At 46.2% G+C, this 19,250-nt stretch overlaps 9 non-coding genes across 9 annotated transcripts; all 9 read right to left on the reverse strand.

Annotated features, from left to right (window-relative positions):
* Positions 1–473: 473 nt before the first annotated feature.
* On the reverse strand, positions 474–664 carry LOC130322161 (U2 spliceosomal RNA). Its single transcript, XR_008867742.1, has one exon. It is a non-coding gene; the product is annotated as a U2 spliceosomal RNA (small nuclear RNA).
* A 2,090-nt stretch (positions 665–2,754) lies between these two features.
* On the reverse strand, positions 2,755–2,945 carry LOC130322246 (U2 spliceosomal RNA). The gene has a single exon (XR_008867797.1). It is a non-coding gene; the product is annotated as a U2 spliceosomal RNA (small nuclear RNA).
* Positions 2,946–5,038: 2,093 nt separating this feature from the next.
* On the reverse strand, positions 5,039–5,229 carry LOC130322091 (U2 spliceosomal RNA). The gene has a single exon (XR_008867679.1). It is a non-coding gene; the product is annotated as a U2 spliceosomal RNA (small nuclear RNA).
* A 2,089-nt stretch (positions 5,230–7,318) lies between these two features.
* On the reverse strand, positions 7,319–7,509 carry LOC130322103 (U2 spliceosomal RNA). Its single transcript, XR_008867690.1, has one exon. It is a non-coding gene; the product is annotated as a U2 spliceosomal RNA (small nuclear RNA).
* A 2,091-nt stretch (positions 7,510–9,600) lies between these two features.
* On the reverse strand, positions 9,601–9,791 carry LOC130322115 (U2 spliceosomal RNA). Its single transcript, XR_008867701.1, has one exon. It is a non-coding gene; the product is annotated as a U2 spliceosomal RNA (small nuclear RNA).
* Positions 9,792–11,890: 2,099 nt separating this feature from the next.
* On the reverse strand, positions 11,891–12,081 carry LOC130322128 (U2 spliceosomal RNA). The gene has a single exon (XR_008867712.1). It is a non-coding gene; the product is annotated as a U2 spliceosomal RNA (small nuclear RNA).
* A 2,091-nt stretch (positions 12,082–14,172) lies between these two features.
* Positions 14,173–14,363, reverse strand: LOC130322140 (U2 spliceosomal RNA). The gene has a single exon (XR_008867723.1). It is a non-coding gene; the product is annotated as a U2 spliceosomal RNA (small nuclear RNA).
* A 2,088-nt stretch (positions 14,364–16,451) lies between these two features.
* Positions 16,452–16,644, reverse strand: LOC130322234 (U2 spliceosomal RNA). Its single transcript, XR_008867786.1, has one exon. It is a non-coding gene; the product is annotated as a U2 spliceosomal RNA (small nuclear RNA).
* Positions 16,645–18,734: 2,090 nt separating this feature from the next.
* On the reverse strand, positions 18,735–18,925 carry LOC130322152 (U2 spliceosomal RNA). Its single transcript, XR_008867734.1, has one exon. It is a non-coding gene; the product is annotated as a U2 spliceosomal RNA (small nuclear RNA).
* Between the last annotated feature and the right edge of the window lie 325 nt (positions 18,926–19,250).

A 19,250-nucleotide genomic window follows, 5' to 3' on the forward strand; every position in this document is an offset into this window, starting at 1 on the left:
CCCCATGTTATGTTACATAGTTACATAGTTAGTACGGTCGAAAAAAGACATATGTCCATCAAGTTCAACCAGGGAATTAAGGGGTAGGGGTGTGGCGCGATATTGGGGAAGGGATGAGATTTTATATTTCTTCATAAGCATTAATCTTATTTTGTCAATTAGGAACATTCAGCACCCACCCGCTATCAAGGCAGCTGCCTATCATGTCATGCCCTACCTGCACAGGTGTGCTGGCTACTCAAATGATCCAATTAAGGAGGCCATTTAGTCAGCAGCAGCAGAAGTCCTGTGCCTGGACGCTCCAACAGCGGCCAGACACAAGCAGAAGCAGCAGAAGCAGCAGCAGCACCACCTTTTGTTTTTTGGCTGCAGCAGCAGCAGCAGCAGCAGCAAGGCCCACAGGGCTGGCTAGCTGGCTAGCCAGCAAGCAGGTAGCAATGAAAGTAGGAATCTTTCTTTTTAACCCTGTAAGGGGGTGGTGCACTGTACCCGAAGATACTGCCATATCGGGTCAATGCATAGGGCGACGGAAGCAAGCTTCGAAATCGGCCCCCGTTCTCAAAAATCCATTTAATATATGGTCCCCAGATAGGGGACGTATCAGATATTAAACTGATAAAAACAGATACTACACTTGATCTTAGCCAAAAGGCCGAGAAGCGATAACCGTGAAAGGGGCGGGCCCAACAAGGTCCCCTTCATGGGCACTATCACTGCTTGCTGTCAGGGAGGCTGCCAGACAATTTTCCATGCACACTCTGGGCTGGGGGGCAGTCAACCACCAGTACACACAGCAGAACCTAAACCCATACCATTATTGCTAAGCAGCAAGACAGGGGCCCATTGCACTCCCACGGGGCCTTTTTAAATGCAATCCATAACCCGGATTTGCCAGGAACCCTTCTTACTCCTCCTACTTGCATGTGACACTGGGCTTAGGATCTGCATAGGAAACACACACACAAGCACACACCTACCTTTGTTGCCTGCAGATGCCTCCTTGGCTGTCCCCAAACGGTATCAAACCAACACCCACGGGAAGCTGTAAGCATAGAGGACATGCCTGCACCCCATTGGACTTACCTGTGTGGGTTAAATCCGGGTTATTTGACAACCTATGGCGGTGATGGTTCTGCTCAGGCAGAGCAGTGCTGATGCTCCTCATAAAGCTGTCGCTGCTGTGAAGGTTCTAGGTGACATCACAATCCCTATGGTTACATACACAACAAAGCTGGGTTGTTGTTGTTTACACTCTGCAAGGCCTGTGGAAGTGAGTGACATCATAGCACTGTAGTTCTGAGGGTTCTAGATGGATGCAACAATCTCCTGTTGCTTCTATGAAGGCCATAATAGACGACATCACCAAACAGCTCCATAGTCACATACACAGCAAAGGAGAGATGTTGTTTACACCTAGTGATGTCAGTGGTATTGAGTGACATCACAGCACAGTGCTAAGGCTCCTGGGCCTGGACACAGCAGCGGCTGCAATATCTCAACGGAGAATACGTTTATATATATGTGTGTGTGTGCGCGTATATATATATATATATATATATATATATATATATATATATATTTCTCCGCCGAAATCACTTTTAAACCCATTTCCACCTTTTTTTCCCTTCTCTTCCTCTTACTTTTTTTTCACGTTTTTTTACGTTTTTCTCCTTTTCGCCTCTTTTCTGGGCGTATTATTCTTCTTTTTCTTCTTTTTTTTCGTCTAATGCATACCCCATCAGTGCAGCAATGCTTATTCAATACCGCCAGCAGATGGAGACACTGGGGGATAATTTTCTAAGGATTTATACTGATTTTTCCTGTCTGAATTTGTCGCACAGAAAGTTGCAGGCCAAATATGTGTGACATTTCTGCGACTTTAGCTTCTAGAGCATTTTTACAACATTATACATAGGTGCTGAATACATAAAAAGCGACTGTTCAGCGACAGACAAGTCGCATCGGCTGAAAGTAGGCCAGAATGTCAGTCCATGTTGGAGCAGGTTTAGATACAGTCTAAAGCATAGATCTCAAAGTCTGTGCACAGAATTTAGCAAGGGCCTCGCACCTTCTGATGCATCAGGTAGGTGCACTATAGCATAGCCTAACCCTCTGTACTTTGGTCTATATTGATGCGGGACATAGACAGCCAGCTGATGACCAATCCATTAGTGCAATGGATGGCTGGAAGCATTTGTCTTTGCCTTTGCAATACCACAGAAGCAATGCATGGTCAATGTACAGCAATGACACACCTGTGTGAACAGCCAGGAGACCCCCCCATGTTATGTTACATAGTTACATAGTTAGTACGGTCGAAAAAAGACATATGTCCATCAAGTTCAACCAGGGAATTAAGGGGTAGGGGTGTGGCGCGATATTGGGGAAGGGATGAGATTTTATATTTCTTCATAAGCATTAATCTTATTTTGTCAATTAGGAACATTCAGCACCCACCCGCTATCAAGGCAGCTGCCTATCATGTCATGCCCTACCTGCACAGGTGTGCTGGCTACTCAAATGATCCAATTAAGGAGGCCATTTAGTCAGCAGCAGCAGAAGTCCTGTGCCTGGACGCTCCAACAGCGGCCAGACACAAGCAGAAGCAGCAGAAGCAGCAGCAGCACCACCTTTTGTTTTTTGGCTGCAGCAGCAGCAGCAGCAGCAGCAGCAAGGCCCACAGGGCTGGCTAGCTGGCTAGCCAGCAAGCAGGTAGCAATGAAAGTAGGAATCTTTCTTTTTAACCCTGTAAGGGGGTGGTGCACTGTACCCGAAGATACTGCCATATCGGGTCAATGCATAGGGCGACGGAAGCAAGCTTCGAAATCGGCCCCCGTTCTCAAAAATCCATTTAATATATGGTCCCCAGATAGGGGACGTATCAGATATTAAACTGATAAGAACAGATACTACACTTGATCTTAGCCAAAAGGCCGAGAAGCGATAACCGTGAAAGGGGCGGGCCCAACAAGGTCCCCTTCATGGGCACTATCACTGCTTGCTGTCAGGGAGGCTGCCAGACAATTTTCCATGCACACTCTGGGCTGGGGGGCAGTCAACCACCAGTACACACAGCAGAACCTAAACCCATACCATTATTGCTAAGCAGCAAGACAGGGGCCCATTGCACTCCCACGGGGCCTTTTTAAATGCAATCCATAACCCGGATTTGCCAGGAACCCTTCTTACTCCTCCTACTTGCATGTGACACTGGGCTTAGGATCTGCATAGGAAACACACACACAAGCACACACCTACCTTTGTTGCCTGCAGATGCCTCCTTGGCTGTCCCCAAACGGTATCAAACCAACACCCACGGGAAGCTGTAAGCATAGAGGACATGCCTGCACCCCATTGGACTTACCTGTGTGGGTTAAATCCGGGTTATTTGACAACCTATGGCGGTGATGGTTCTGCTCAGGCAGAGCAGTGCTGATGCTCCTCATAAAGCTGTCGCTGCTGTGAAGGTTCTAGGTGACATCACAATCCCTATGGTTACATACACAACAAAGCTGGGTTGTTGTTGTTTACACTCTGCAAGGCCTGTGGAAGTGAGTGACATCATAGCACTGTAGTTCTGAGGGTTCTAGATGGATGCAACAATCTCCTGTTGCTTCTATGAAGGCCATAATAGACGACATCACCAAACAGCTCCATAGTCACATACACAGCAAAGGAGAGATGTTGTTTACACCTAGTGATGTCAGTGGTATTGAGTGACATCACAGCACAGTGCTAAGGCTCCTGGGCCTGGACACAGCAGCGGCTGCAATATCTCAACGGAGAATACGTTTATATATATGTGTGTGTGTGCGCGTATATATATATATATATATATATATATATATATATATATATATATATATTTCTCCGCCGAAATCACTTTTAAACCCATTTCCACCTTTTTTTCCCTTCTCTTCCTCTTACTTTTTTTTCACGTTTTTTTACGTTTTTCTCCTTTTCGCCTCTTTTCTGGGCGTATTATTCTTCTTTTTCTTCTTTTTTTTCGTCTAATGCATACCCCATCAGTGCAGCAATGCTTATTCAATACCGCCAGCAGATGGAGACACTGGGGGATAATTTTCTAAGGATTTATACTGATTTTTCCTGTCTGAATTTGTCGCACAGAAAGTTGCAGGCCAAATATGTGTGACATTTCTGCGACTTTAGCTTCTAGAGCATTTTTACAACATTATACATAGGTGCTGAATACATAAAAAGCGACTGTTCAGCGACAGACAAGTCGCATCGGCTGAAAGTAGGCCAGAATGTCAGTCCATGTTGGAGCAGGTTTAGATACAGTCTAAAGCATAGATCTCAAAGTCTGTGCACAGAATTTAGCAAGGGCCTCGCACCTTCTGATGCATCAGGTAGGTGCACTATAGCATAGCCTAACCCTCTGTACTTTGGTCTATATTGATGCGGGACATAGACAGCCAGCTGATGACCAATCCATTAGTGCAATGGATGGCTGGAAGCATTTGTCTTTGCCTTTGCAATACCACAGAAGCAATGCATGGTCAATGTACAGCAATGACACACCTGTGTGAACAGCCAGGAGACCCCCCCATGTTATGTTACATAGTTACATAGTTAGTACGGTCGAAAAAAGACATATGTCCATCAAGTTCAACCAGGGAATTAAGGGGTAGGGGTGTGGCGCGATATTGGGGAAGGGATGAGATTTTATATTTCTTCATAAGCATTAATCTTATTTTGTCAATTAGGAACATTCAGCACCCACCCGCTATCAAGGCAGCTGCCTATCATGTCATGCCCTACCTGCACAGGTGTGCTGGCTACTCAAATGATCCAATTAAGGAGGCCATTTAGTCAGCAGCAGCAGAAGTCCTGTGCCTGGACGCTCCAACAGCGGCCAGACACAAGCAGAAGCAGCAGAAGCAGCAGCAGCACCACCTTTTGTTTTTTGGCTGCAGCAGCAGCAGCAGCAGCAGCAAGGCCCACAGGGCTGGCTAGCTGGCTAGCCAGCAAGCAGGTAGCAATGAAAGTAGGAATCTTTCTTTTTAACCCTGTAAGGGGGTGGTGCACTGTACCCGAAGATACTGCCATATCGGGTCAATGCATAGGGCGACGGAAGCAAGCTTCGAAATCGGCCCCCGTTCTCAAAAATCCATTTAATATATGGTCCCCAGATAGGGGACGTATCAGATATTAAACTGATAAGAACAGATACTACACTTGATCTTAGCCAAAAGGCCGAGAAGCGATAACCGTGAAAGGGGCGGGCCCAACAAGGTCCCCTTCATGGGCACTATCACTGCTTGCTGTCAGGGAGGCTGCCAGACAATTTTCCATGCACACTCTGGGCTGGGGGGCAGTCAACCACCAGTACACACAGCAGAACCTAAACCCATACCATTATTGCTAAGCAGCAAGACAGGGGCCCATTGCACTCCCACGGGGCCTTTTTAAATGCAATCCATAACCCGGATTTGCCAGGAACCCTTCTTACTCCTCCTACTTGCATGTGACACTGGGCTTAGGATCTGCATAGGAAACACACACACAAGCACACACCTACCTTTGTTGCCTGCAGATGCCTCCTTGGCTGTCCCCAAACGGTATCAAACCAACACCCACGGGAAGCTGTAAGCATAGAGGACATGCCTGCACCCCATTGGACTTACCTGTGTGGGTTAAATCCGGGTTATTTGACAACCTATGGCGGTGATGGTTCTGCTCAGGCAGAGCAGTGCTGATGCTCCTCATAAAGCTGTCGCTGCTGTGAAGGTTCTAGGTGACATCACAATCCCTATGGTTACATACACAACAAAGCTGGGTTGTTGTTGTTTACACTCTGCAAGGCCTGTGGAAGTGAGTGACATCATAGCACTGTAGTTCTGAGGGTTCTAGATGGATGCAACAATCTCCTGTTGCTTCTATGAAGGCCATAATAGACGACATCACCAAACAGCTCCATAGTCACATACACAGCAAAGGAGAGATGTTGTTTACACCTAGTGATGTCAGTGGTATTGAGTGACATCACAGCACAGTGCTAAGGCTCCTGGGCCTGGACACAGCAGCGGCTGCAATATCTCAACGGAGAATACGTTTATATATATGTGTGTGTGTGCGCGTATATATATATATATATATATATATATATATATATATATATATATTTCTCCGCCGAAATCACTTTTAAACCCATTTCCACCTTTTTTTCCCTTCTCTTCCTCTTACTTTTTTTTCACGTTTTTTTACGTTTTTCTCCTTTTCGCCTCTTTTCTGGGCGTATTATTCTTCTTTTTCTTCTTTTTTTTCGTCTAATGCATACCCCATCAGTGCAGCAATGCTTATTCAATACCGCCAGCAGATGGAGACACTGGGGGATAATTTTCTAAGGATTTATACTGATTTTTCCTGTCTGAATTTGTCGCACAGAAAGTTGCAGGCCAAATATGTGTGACATTTCTGCGACTTTAGCTTCTAGAGCATTTTTACAACATTATACATAGGTGCTGAATACATAAAAAGCGACTGTTCAGCGACAGACAAGTCGCATCGGCTGAAAGTAGGCCAGAATGTCAGTCCATGTTGGAGCAGGTTTAGATACAGTCTAAAGCATAGATCTCAAAGTCTGTGCACAGAATTTAGCAAGGGCCTCGCACCTTCTGATGCATCAGGTAGGTGCACTATAGCATAGCCTAACCCTCTGTACTTTGGTCTATATTGATGCGGGACATAGACAGCCAGCTGATGACCAATCCATTAGTGCAATGGATGGCTGGAAGCATTTGTCTTTGCCTTTGCAATACCACAGAAGCAATGCATGGTCAATGTACAGCAATGACACACCTGTGTGAACAGCCAGGAGACCCCCCCATGTTATGTTACATAGTTACATAGTTAGTACGGTCGAAAAAAGACATATGTCCATCAAGTTCAACCAGGGAATTAAGGGGTAGGGGTGTGGCGCGATATTGGGGAAGGGATGAGATTTTATATTTCTTCATAAGCATTAATCTTATTTTGTCAATTAGGAACATTCAGCACCCACCCGCTATCAAGGCAGCTGCCTATCATGTCATGCCCTACCTGCACAGGTGTGCTGGCTACTCAAATGATCCAATTAAGGAGGCCATTTAGTCAGCAGCAGCAGAAGTCCTGTGCCTGGACGCTCCAACAGCGGCCAGACACAAGCAGAAGCAGCAGAAGCAGCAGCAGCACCACCTTTTGTTTTTTGGCTGCAGCAGCAGCAGCAGCAGCAGCAGGGCCCACAGGGCTGGCTAGCTGGCTAGCCAGCAAGCAGGTAGCAATGAAAGTAGGAATCTTTCTTTTTAACCCTGTAAGGGGGTGGTGCACTGTACCCGAAGATACTGCCATATCGGGTCAATGCATAGGGCGACGGAAGCAAGCTTCGAAATCGGCCCCCGTTCTCAAAAATCCATTTAATATATGGTCCCCAGATAGGGGACGTATCAGATATTAAACTGATAAGAACAGATACTACACTTGATCTTAGCCAAAAGGCCGAGAAGCGATAACCGTGAAAGGGGCGGGCCCAACAAGGTCCCCTTCATGGGCACTATCACTGCTTGCTGTCAGGGAGGCTGCCAGACAATTTTCCATGCACACTCTGGGCTGGGGGGCAGTCAACCACCAGTACACACAGCAGAACCTAAACCCATACCATTATTGCTAAGCAGCAAGACAGGGGCCCATTGCACTCCCACGGGGCCTTTTTAAATGCAATCCATAACCCGGATTTGCCAGGAACCCTTCTTACTCCTCCTACTTGCATGTGACACTGGGCTTAGGATCTGCATAGGAAACACACACACAAGCACACACCTACCTTTGTTGCCTGCAGATGCCTCCTTGGCTGTCCCCAAACGGTATCAAACCAACACCCACGGGAAGCTGTAAGCATAGAGGACATGCCTGCACCCCATTGGACTTACCTGTGTGGGTTAAATCCGGGTTATTTGACAACCTATGGCGGTGATGGTTCTGCTCAGGCAGAGCAGTGCTGATGCTCCTCATAAAGCTGTCGCTGCTGTGAAGGTTCTAGGTGACATCACAATCCCTATGGTTACATACACAACAAAGCTGGGTTGTTGTTGTTTACACTCTGCAAGGCCTGTGGAAGTGAGTGACATCATAGCACTGTAGTTCTGAGGGTTCTAGATGGATGCAACAATCTCCTGTTGCTTCTATGAAGGCCATAATAGACGACATCACCAAACAGCTCCATAGTCACATACACAGCAAAGGAGAGATGTTGTTTACACCTAGTGATGTCAGTGGTATTGAGTGACATCACAGCACAGTGCTAAGGCTCCTGGGCCTGGACACAGCAGCGGCTGCAATATCTCAACGGAGAATACGTTTATATATATGTGTGTGTGTGCGCGTATATATATATATATATATATATATATATATATATATATATATATATTCTCCGCCGAAATCACTTTTAAACCCATTTCCACCTTTTTTTCCCTTCTCTTCCTCTTACTTTTTTTTCACGTTTTTTTACGTTTTTCTCCTTTTCGCCTCTTTTCTGGGCGTATTATTCTTCTTTTTCTTCTTTTTTTTCGTCTAATGCATACCCCATCAGTGCAGCAATGCTTATTCAATACCGCCAGCAGATGGAGACACTGGGGGATAATTTTCTAAGGATTTATACTGATTTTTCCTGTCTGAATTTGTCGCACAGAAAGTTGCAGGCCAAATATGTGTGACATTTCTGCGACTTTAGCTTCTAGAGCATTTTTACAACATTATACATAGGTGCTGAATACATAAAAAGCGACTGTTCAGCGACAGACAAGTCGCATCGGCTGAAAGTAGGCCAGAATGTCAGTCCATGTTGGAGCAGGTTTAGATACAGTCTAAAGCATAGATCTCAAAGTCTGTGCACAGAATTTAGCAAGGGCCTCGCACCTTCTGATGCATCAGGTAGGTGCACTATAGCATAGCCTAACCCTCTGTACTTTGGTCTATATTGATGCGGGACATAGACAGCCAGCTGATGACCAATCCATTAGTGCAATGGATGGCTGGAAGCATTTGTCTTTGCCTTTGCAATACCACAGAAGCAATGCATGGTCAATGTACAGCAATGACACACCTGTGTGAACAGCCAGGAGACCCCCCCATGTTATGTTACATAGTTACATAGTTAGTACGGTCGAAAAAAGACATATGTCCATCAAGTTCAACCAGGGAATTAAGGGGTAGGGGTGTGGCGCGATATTGGGGAAGGGATGAGATTTTATATTTCTTCATAAGCATTAATCTTATTTTGTCAATTAGGAACATTCAGCACCCACCCGCTATCAAGGCAGCTGCCTATCATGTCATGCCCTACCTGCACAGGTGTGCTGGCTACTCAAATGATCCAATTAAGGAGGCCATTTAGTCAGCAGCAGCAGAAGTCCTGTGCCTGGACGCTCCAACAGCGGCCAGACACAAGCAGAAGCAGCAGAAGCAGCAGCAGCACCACCTTTTGTTTTTTGGCTGCAGCAGCAGCAGCAGCAGCAGCAGAGGCCCACAGGGCTGGCTAGCTGGCTAGCCAGCAAGCAGGTAGCAATGAAAGTAGGAATCTTTCTTTTTAACCCTGTAAGGGGGTGGTGCACTGTACCCGAAGATACTGCCATATCGGGTCAATGCATAGGGCGACGGAAGCAAGCTTCGAAATCGGCCCCCGTTCTCAAAAATCCATTTAATATATGGTCCCCAGATAGGGGACGTATCAGATATTAAACTGATAAGAACAGATACTACACTTGATCTTAGCCAAAAGGCCGAGAAGCGATAACCGTGAAAGGGGCGGGCCCAACAAGGTCCCCTTCATGGGCACTATCACTGCTTGCTGTCAGGGAGGCTGCCAGACAATTTTCCATGCACACTCTGGGCTGGGGGGCAGTCAACCACCAGTACACACAGCAGAACCTAAACCCATACCATTATTGCTAAGCAGCAAGACAGGGGCCCATTGCACTCCCACGGGGCCTTTTTAAATGCAATCCATAACCCGGATTTGCCAGGAACCCTTCTTACTCCTCCTACTTGCATGTGACACTGGGCTTAGGATCTGCATAGGAAACACACACACAAGCACACACCTACCTTTGTTGCCTGCAGATGCCTCCTTGGCTGTCCCCAAACGGTATCAAACCAACACCCACGGGAAGCTGTAAGCATAGAGGACATGCCTGCACCCCATTGGACTTACCTGTGTGGGTTAAATCCGGGTTATTTGACAACCTATGGCGGTGATGGTTCTGCTCAGGCAGAGCAGTGCTGATGCTCCTCATAAAGCTGTCGCTGCTGTGAAGGTTCTAGGTGACATCACAATCCCTATGGTTACATACACAACAAAGCTGGGTTGTTGTTGTTTACACTCTGCAAGGCCTGTGGAAGTGAGTGACATCATAGCACTGTAGTTCTGAGGGTTCTAGATGGATGCAACAATCTCCTGTTGCTTCTATGAAGGCCATAATAGACGACATCACCAAACAGCTCCATAGTCACATACACAGCAAAGGAGAGATGTTGTTTACACCTAGTGATGTCAGTGGTATTGAGTGACATCACAGCACAGTGCTAAGGCTCCTGGGCCTGGACACAGCAGCGGCTGCAATATCTCAACGGAGAATACGTTTATATATATGTGTGTGTGTGCGCGTATATATATATATATATATATATATATATATATATATATATATATATATATATTCTCCGCCGAAATCACTTTTAAACCCATTTCCACCTTTTTTTCCCTTCTCTTCCTCTTACTTTTTTTTCACGTTTTTTTACGTTTTTCTCCTTTTCGCCTCTTTTCTGGGCGTATTATTCTTCTTTTTCTTCTTTTTTTTCGTCTAATGCATACCCCATCAGTGCAGCAATGCTTATTCAATACCGCCAGCAGATGGAGACACTGGGGGATAATTTTCTAAGGATTTATACTGATTTTTCCTGTCTGAATTTGTCGCACAGAAAGTTGCAGGCCAAATATGTGTGACATTTCTGCGACTTTAGCTTCTAGAGCATTTTTACAACATTATACATAGGTGCTGAATACATAAAAAGCGACTGTTCAGCGACAGACAAGTCGCATCGGCTGAAAGTAGGCCAGAATGTCAGTCCATGTTGGAGCAGGTTTAGATACAGTCTAAAGCATAGATCTCAAAGTCTGTGCACAGAATTTAGCAAGGGCCTCGCACCTTCTGATGCATCAGGTAGGTGCACTATAGCATAGCCTAACCCTCTGTACTTTGGTCTATATTGATGCGGGACATAGACAGCCAGCTGATGACCAATCCATTAGTGCAATGGATGGCTGGAAGCATTTGTCTTTGCCTTTGCAATACCACAGAAGCAATGCATGGTCAATGTACAGCAATGACACACCTGTGTGAACAGCCAGGAGACCCCCCCATGTTATGTTACATAGTTACATAGTTAGTACGGTCGAAAAAAGACATATGTCCATCAAGTTCAACCAGGGAATTAAGGGGTAGGGGTGTGGCGCGATATTGGGGAAGGGATGAGATTTTATATTTCTTCATAAGCATTAATCTTATTTTGTCAATTAGGAACATTCAGCACCCACCCGCTATCAAGGCAGCTGCCTATCATGTCATGCCCTACCTGCACAGGTGTGCTGGCTACTCAAATGATCCAATTAAGGAGGCCATTTAGTCAGCAGCAGCAGAAGTCCTGTGCCTGGACGCTCCAACAGCGGCCAGACACAAGCAGAAGCAGCAGAAGCAGCAGCAGCACCACCTTTTGTTTTTTGGCTGCAGCAGCAGCAGCAGCAGCAGCAGCAAGGCCCACAGGGCTGGCTAGCTGGCTAGCCAGCAAGCAGGTAGCAATGAAAGTAGGAATCTTTCTTTTTAACCCTGTAAGGGGGTGGTGCACTGTACCCGAAGATACTGCCATATCGGGTCAATGCATAGGGCGACGGAAGCAAGCTTCGAAATCGGCCCCCGTTCTCAAAAATCCATTTAATATATGGTCCCCAGATAGGGGACGTATCAGATATTAAACTGATAAGAACAGATACTACACTTGATCTTAGCCAAAAGGCCGAGAAGCGATAACCGTGAAAGGGGCGGGCCCAACAAGGTCCCCTTCATGGGCACTATCACTGCTTGCTGTCAGGGAGGCTGCCAGACAATTTTCCATGCACACTCTGGGCTGGGGGGCAGTCAACCACCAGTACACACAGCAGAACCTAAACCCATACCATTATTGCTAAGCAGCAAGACAGGGGCCCATTGCACTCCCACGGGGCCTTTTTAAATGCAATCCATAACCCGGATTTGCCAGGAACCCTTCTTACTCCTCCTACTTGCATGTGACACTGGGCTTAGGATCTGCATAGGAAACACACACACAAGCACACACCTACCTTTGTTGCCTGCAGATGCCTCCTTGGCTGTCCCCAAACGGTATCAAACCAACACCCACGGGAAGCTGTAAGCATAGAGGACATGCCTGCACCCCATTGGACTTACCTGTGTGGGTTAAATCCGGGTTATTTGACAACCTATGGCGGTGATGGTTCTGCTCAGGCAGAGCAGTGCTGATGCTCCTCATAAAGCTGTCGCTGCTGTGAAGGTTCTAGGTGACATCACAATCCCTATGGTTACATACACAACAAAGCTGGGTTGTTGTTGTTTACACTCTGCAAGGCCTGTGGAAGTGAGTGACATCATAGCACTGTAGTTCTGAGGGTTCTAGATGGATGCAACAATCTCCTGTTGCTTCTATGAAGGCCATAATAGACGACATCACCAAACAGCTCCATAGTCACATACACAGCAAAGGAGAGATGTTGTTTACACCTAGTGATGTCAGTGGTATTGAGTGACATCACAGCACAGTGCTAAGGCTCCTGGGCCTGGACACAGCAGCGGCTGCAATATCTCAACGGAGAATACGTTTATATATATGTGTGTGTGTGCGCGTATATATATATATATATATATATATATATATATATATATATATATTCTCCGCCGAAATCACTTTTAAACCCATTTCCACCTTTTTTTCCCTTCTCTTCCTCTTACTTTTTTTTCACGTTTTTTTACGTTTTTCTCCTTTTCGCCTCTTTTCTGGGCGTATTATTCTTCTTTTTCTTCTTTTTTTTCGTCTAATGCATACCCCATCAGTGCAGCAATGCTTATTCAATACCGCCAGCAGATGGAGACACTGGGGGATAATTTTCTAAGGATTTATACTGATTTTTCCTGTCTGAATTTGTCGCACAGAAAGTTGCAGGCCAAATATGTGTGACATTTCTGCGACTTTAGCTTCTAGAGCATTTTTACAACATTATACATAGGTGCTGAATACATAAAAAGCGACTGTTCAGCGACAGACAAGTCGCATCGGCTGAAAGTAGGCCAGAATGTCAGTCCATGTTGGAGCAGGTTTAGATACAGTCTAAAGCATAGATCTCAAAGTCTGTGCACAGAATTTAGCAAGGGCCTCGCACCTTCTGATGCATCAGGTAGGTGCACTATAGCATAGCCTAACCCTCTGTACTTTGGTCTATATTGATGCGGGACATAGACAGCCAGCTGATGACCAATCCATTAGTGCAATGGATGGCTGGAAGCATTTGTCTTTGCCTTTGCAATACCACAGAAGCAATGCATGGTCAATGTACAGCAATGACACACCTGTGTGAACAGCCAGGAGACCCCCCCATGTTATGTTACATAGTTACATAGTTAGTACGGTCGAAAAAAGACATATGTCCATCAAGTTCAACCAGGGAATTAAGGGGTAGGGGTGTGGCGCGATATTGGGGAAGGGATGAGATTTTATATTTCTTCATAAGCATTAATCTTATTTTGTCAATTAGGAACATTCAGCACCCACCCGCTATCAAGGCAGCTGCCTATCATGTCATGCCCTACCTGCACAGGTGTGCTGGCTACTCAAATGATCCAATTAAGGAGGCCATTTAGTCAGCAGCAGCAGAAGTCCTGTGCCTGGACGCTCCAACAGCGGCCAGACACAAGCAGAAGCAGCAGAAGCAGCAGCAGCACCACCTTTTGTTTTTTGGCTGCAGCAGCAGCAGCAGCAGCAGCAGCAAGGCCCACAGGGCTGGCTAGCTGGCTAGCCAGCAAGCAGGTAGCAATGAAAGTAGGAATCTTTCTTTTTAACCCTGTAAGGGGGTGGTGCACTGTACCCGAAGATACTGCCATATCGGGTCAATGCATAGGGCGACGGAAGCAAGCTTCGAAATCGGCCCCCGTTCTCAAAAATCCATTTAATATATGGTCCCCAGATAGGGGACGTATCAGATATTAAACTGATAAGAACAGATACTACACTTGATCTTAGCCAAAAGGCCGAGAAGCGATAACCGTGAAAGGGGCGGGCCCAACAAGGTCCCCTTCATGGGCACTATCACTGCTTGCTGTCAGGGAGGCTGCCAGACAATTTTCCATGCACACTCTGGGCTGGGGGGCAGTCAACCACCAGTACACACAGCAGAACCTAAACCCATACCATTATTGCTAAGCAGCAAGACAGGGGCCCATTGCACTCCCACGGGGCCTTTTTAAATGCAATCCATAACCCGGATTTGCCAGGAACCCTTCTTACTCCTCCTACTTGCATGTGACACTGGGCTTAGGATCTGCATAGGAAACACACACACAAGCACACACCTACCTTTGTTGCCTGCAGATGCCTCCTTGGCTGTCCCCAAACGGTATCAAACCAACACCCACGGGAAGCTGTAAGCATAGAGGACATGCCTGCACCCCATTGGACTTACCTGTGTGGGTTAAATCCGGGTTATTTGACAACCTATGGCGGTGATGGTTCTGCTCAGGCAGAGCAGTGCTGATGCTCCTCATAAAGCTGTCGCTGCTGTGAAGGTTCTAGGTGACATCACAATCCCTATGGTTACATACACAACAAAGCTGGGTTGTTGTTGTTTACACTCTGCAAGGCCTGTGGAAGTGAGTGACATCATAGCACTGTAGTTCTGAGGGTTCTAGATGGATGCAACAATCTCCTGTTGCTTCTATGAAGGCCATAATAGACGACATCACCAAACAGCTCCATAGTCACATACACAGCAAAGGAGAGATGTTGTTTACACCTAGTGATGTCAGTGGTATTGAGTGACATCACAGCACAGTGCTAAGGCTCCTGGGCCTGGACACAGCAGCGGCTGCAATATCTCAACGGAGAATACGTTTATATATATGTGTGTGTGTGCGCGTATATATATACTATATATATATATATATATATATATATATATATTTCTCCGCCGAAATCACTTTTAAACCCATTTCCACCTTTTTTTCCCTTCTCTTCCTCTTACTTTTTTTTCACGTTTTTTTACGTTTTTCTCCTTTTCGCCTCTTTTCTGGGCGTATTATTCTTCTTTTTCTTCTTTTTTTTCGTCTAATGCATACCCCATCAGTGCAGCAATGCTTATTCAATACCGCCAGCAGATGGAGACACTGGGGGATAATTTTCTAAGGATTTATACTGATTTTTCCTGTCTGAATTTGTCGCACAGAAAGTTGCAGGCCAAATATGTGTGACATTTCTGCGACTTTAGCTTCTAGAGCATTTTTACAACATTATACATAGGTGCTGAATACATAAAAAGCGACTGTTCAGCGACAGACAAGTCGCATCGGCTGAAAGTAGGCCAGAATGTCAGTCCATGTTGGAGCAGGTTTAGATACAGTCTAAAGCATAGATCTCAAAGTCTGTGCACAGAATTTAGCAAGGGCCTCGCACCTTCTGATGCATCAGGTAGGTGCACTATAGCATAGCCTAACCCTCTGTACTTTGGTCTATATTGATGCGGGACATAGACAGCCAGCTGATGACCAATCCATTAGTGCAATGGATGGCTGGAAGCATTTGTCTTTGCCTTTGCAATACCACAGAAGCAATGCATGGTCAATGTACAGCAATGACACACCTGTGTGAACAGCCAGGAGACCCCCCCATGTTATGTTACATAGTTACATAGTTAGTACGGTCGAAAAAAGACATATGTCCATCAAGTTCAACCAGGGAATTAAGGGGTAGGGGTGTGGCGCGATATTGGGGAAGGGATGAGATTTTATATTTCTTCATAAGCATTAATCTTATTTTGTCAATTAGGAACATTCAGCACCCACCCGCTATCAAGGCAGCTGCCTATCATGTCATGCCCTACCTGCACAGGTGTGCTGGCTACTCAAATGATCCAATTAAGGAGGCCATTTAGTCAGCAGCAGCAGAAGTCCTGTGCCTGGACGCTCCAACAGCGGCCAGACACAAGCAGAAGCAGCAGAAGCAGCAGCAGCACCACCTTTTGTTTTTTGGCTGCAGCAGCAGCAGCAGCAGCAGCAAGGCCCACAGGGCTGGCTAGCTGGCTAGCCAGCAAGCAGGTAGCAATGAAAGTAGGAATCTTTCTTTTTAACCCTGTAAGGGGGTGGTGCACTGTACCCGAAGATACTGCCATATCGGGTCAATGCATAGGGCGACGGAAGCAAGCTTCGAAATCGGCCCCCGTTCTCAAAAATCCATTTAATATATATGGTCCCCAGATAGGGGACGTATCAGATATTAAACTGATAAGAACAGATACTACACTTGATCTTAGCCAAAAGGCCGAGAAGCGATAACCGTGAAAGGGGCGGGCCCAACAAGGTCCCCTTCATGGGCACTATCACTGCTTGCTGTCAGGGAGGCTGCCAGACAATTTTCCATGCACACTCTGGGCTGGGGGGCAGTCAACCACCAGTACACACAGCAGAACCTAAACCCATACCATTATTGCTAAGCAGCAAGACAGGGGCCCATTGCACTCCCACGGGGCCTTTTTAAATGCAATCCATAACCCGGATTTGCCAGGAACCCTTCTTACTCCTCCTACTTGCATGTGACACTGGGCTTAGGATCTGCATAGGAAACACACACACAAGCACACACCTACCTTTGTTGCCTGCAGATGCCTCCTTGGCTGTCCCCAAACGGTATCAAACCAACACCCACGGGAAGCTGTAAGCATAGAGGACATGCCTGCACCCCATTGGACTTACCTGTGTGGGTTAAATCCGGGTTATTTGACAACCTATGGCGGTGATGGTTCTGCTCAGGCAGAGCAGTGCTGATGCTCCTCATAAAGCTGTCGCTGCTGTGAAGGTTCTAGGTGACATCACAATCCCTATGGTTACATACACAACAAAGCTGGGTTGTTGTTGTTTACACTCTGCAAGGCCTGTGGAAGTGAGTGACATCATAGCACTGTAGTTCTGAGGGTTCTAGATGGATGCAACAATCTCCTGTTGCTTCTATGAAGGCCATAATAGACGACATCACCAAACAGCTCCATAGTCACATACACAGCAAAGGAGAGATGTTGTTTACACCTAGTGATGTCAGTGGTATTGAGTGACATCACAGCACAGTGCTAAGGCTCCTGGGCCTGGACACAGCAGCGGCTGCAATATCTCAACGGAGAATACGTTTATATATATGTGTGTGTGTGCGCGTATATATATATATATATATATACTATATATATATATATATATATATTTCTCCGCCGAAATCACTTTTAAACCCATTTCCACCTTTTTTTCCCTTCTCTTCCTCTTACTTTTTTTTCACGTTTTTTTACGTTTTTCTCCTTTTCGCCTCTTTTCTGGGCGTATTATTCTTCTTTTTCTTCTTTTTTTTCGTCTAATGCATACCCCATCAGTGCAGCAATGCTTATTCAATACCGCCAGCAGATGGAGACACTGGGGGATAATTTTCTAAGGATTTATACTGATTTTTCCTGTCTGAATTTGTCGCACAGAAAGTTGCAGGCCAAATATGTGTGACATTTCTGCGACTTTAGCTTCTAGAGCATTTTTACAACATTATACATAGGTGCTGAATACATAAAAAGCGACTGTTCAGCGACAGACAAGTCGCATCGGCTGAAAGTAGGCCAGAATGTCAGTCCATGTTGGAGCAGGTTTAGATACAGTCTAAAGCATAGATCTCAAAGTCTGTGCACAGAATTTAGCAAGGGCCTCGCACCTTCTGATGCATCAGGTAGGTGCACTATAGCATAGCCTAACCCTCTGTACTTTGGTCTATATTGATGCGGGACATAGACAGCCAGCTGATGACCAATCCATTAGTGCAATGGATGGCTGGAAGCATTTGTCTTTGCCTTTGCAATACCACAGAAGCAATGCATGGTCAATGTACAGCAATGACACACCTGTGTGAACAGCCAGGAGACCCCCCCATGTTATGTTACATAGTTACATAGTTAGTACGGTCGAAAAAAGACATATGTCCATCAAGTTCAACCAGGGAATTAAGGGGTAGGGGTGTGGCGCGATATTGGGGAAGGGATGAGATTTTATATTTCTTCATAAGCATTAATCTTATTTTGTCAATTAGGAACATTCAGCACCCACCCGCTATCAAGGCAGCTGCCTATCATGTCATGCCCTACCTGCACAGGTGTGCTGGCTACTCAAATGATCCAATTAAGGAGGCCATTTAGTCAGCAGCAGCAGAAGTCCTGTGCCTGGACGCTCCAACAGCGGCCAGACACAAGCAGAAGCAGCAGAAGCAGCAGCAGCACCACCTTTTGTTTTTTGGCTGCAGCAGCAGCAGCAGCAGCAGCAAGGCCCACAGGGCTGGCTAGCTGGCTAGCCAGCAAGCAGGTAGCAATGAAAGTAGGAATCTTTCTTTTTAACCCTGTAAGGGGGTGGTGCACTGTACCCGAAGATACTGCCATATCGGGTCAATGCATAGGGCGACGGAAGCAAGCTTCGAAATCGGCCCCCGTTCTCAAAAATCCATTTAATATATGGTCCCCAGATAGGGGACGTATCAGATATTAAACTGATAAGAACAGATACTACACTTGATCTTAGCCAAAAGGCCGAGAAGCGATAACCGTGAAAGGGGCGGGCCCAACAAGGTCCCCTTCATGGGCACTATCACTGCTTGCTGTCAGGGAGGCTGCCAGACAATTTTCCATGCACACTCTGGGCTGGGGGGCAGTCAACCACCAGTACACACAGCAGAACCTAAACCCATACCATTATTGCTAAGCAGCAAGACAGGGGCCCATTGCACTCCCACGGGGCCTTTTTAAATGCAATCCATAACCCGGATTTGCCAGGAACCCTTCTTACTCCTCCTACTTGCATGTGACACTGGGCTTAGGATCTGCATAGGAAACACACACACAAGCACACACCTACCTTTGTTGCCTG

This window comes from Hyla sarda, unplaced genomic scaffold (genome assembly GCF_029499605.1).
Source record: "Hyla sarda isolate aHylSar1 unplaced genomic scaffold, aHylSar1.hap1 scaffold_231, whole genome shotgun sequence".
NCBI classification, from domain to species: Eukaryota; Metazoa; Chordata; class Amphibia; order Anura; family Hylidae; genus Hyla; species Hyla sarda.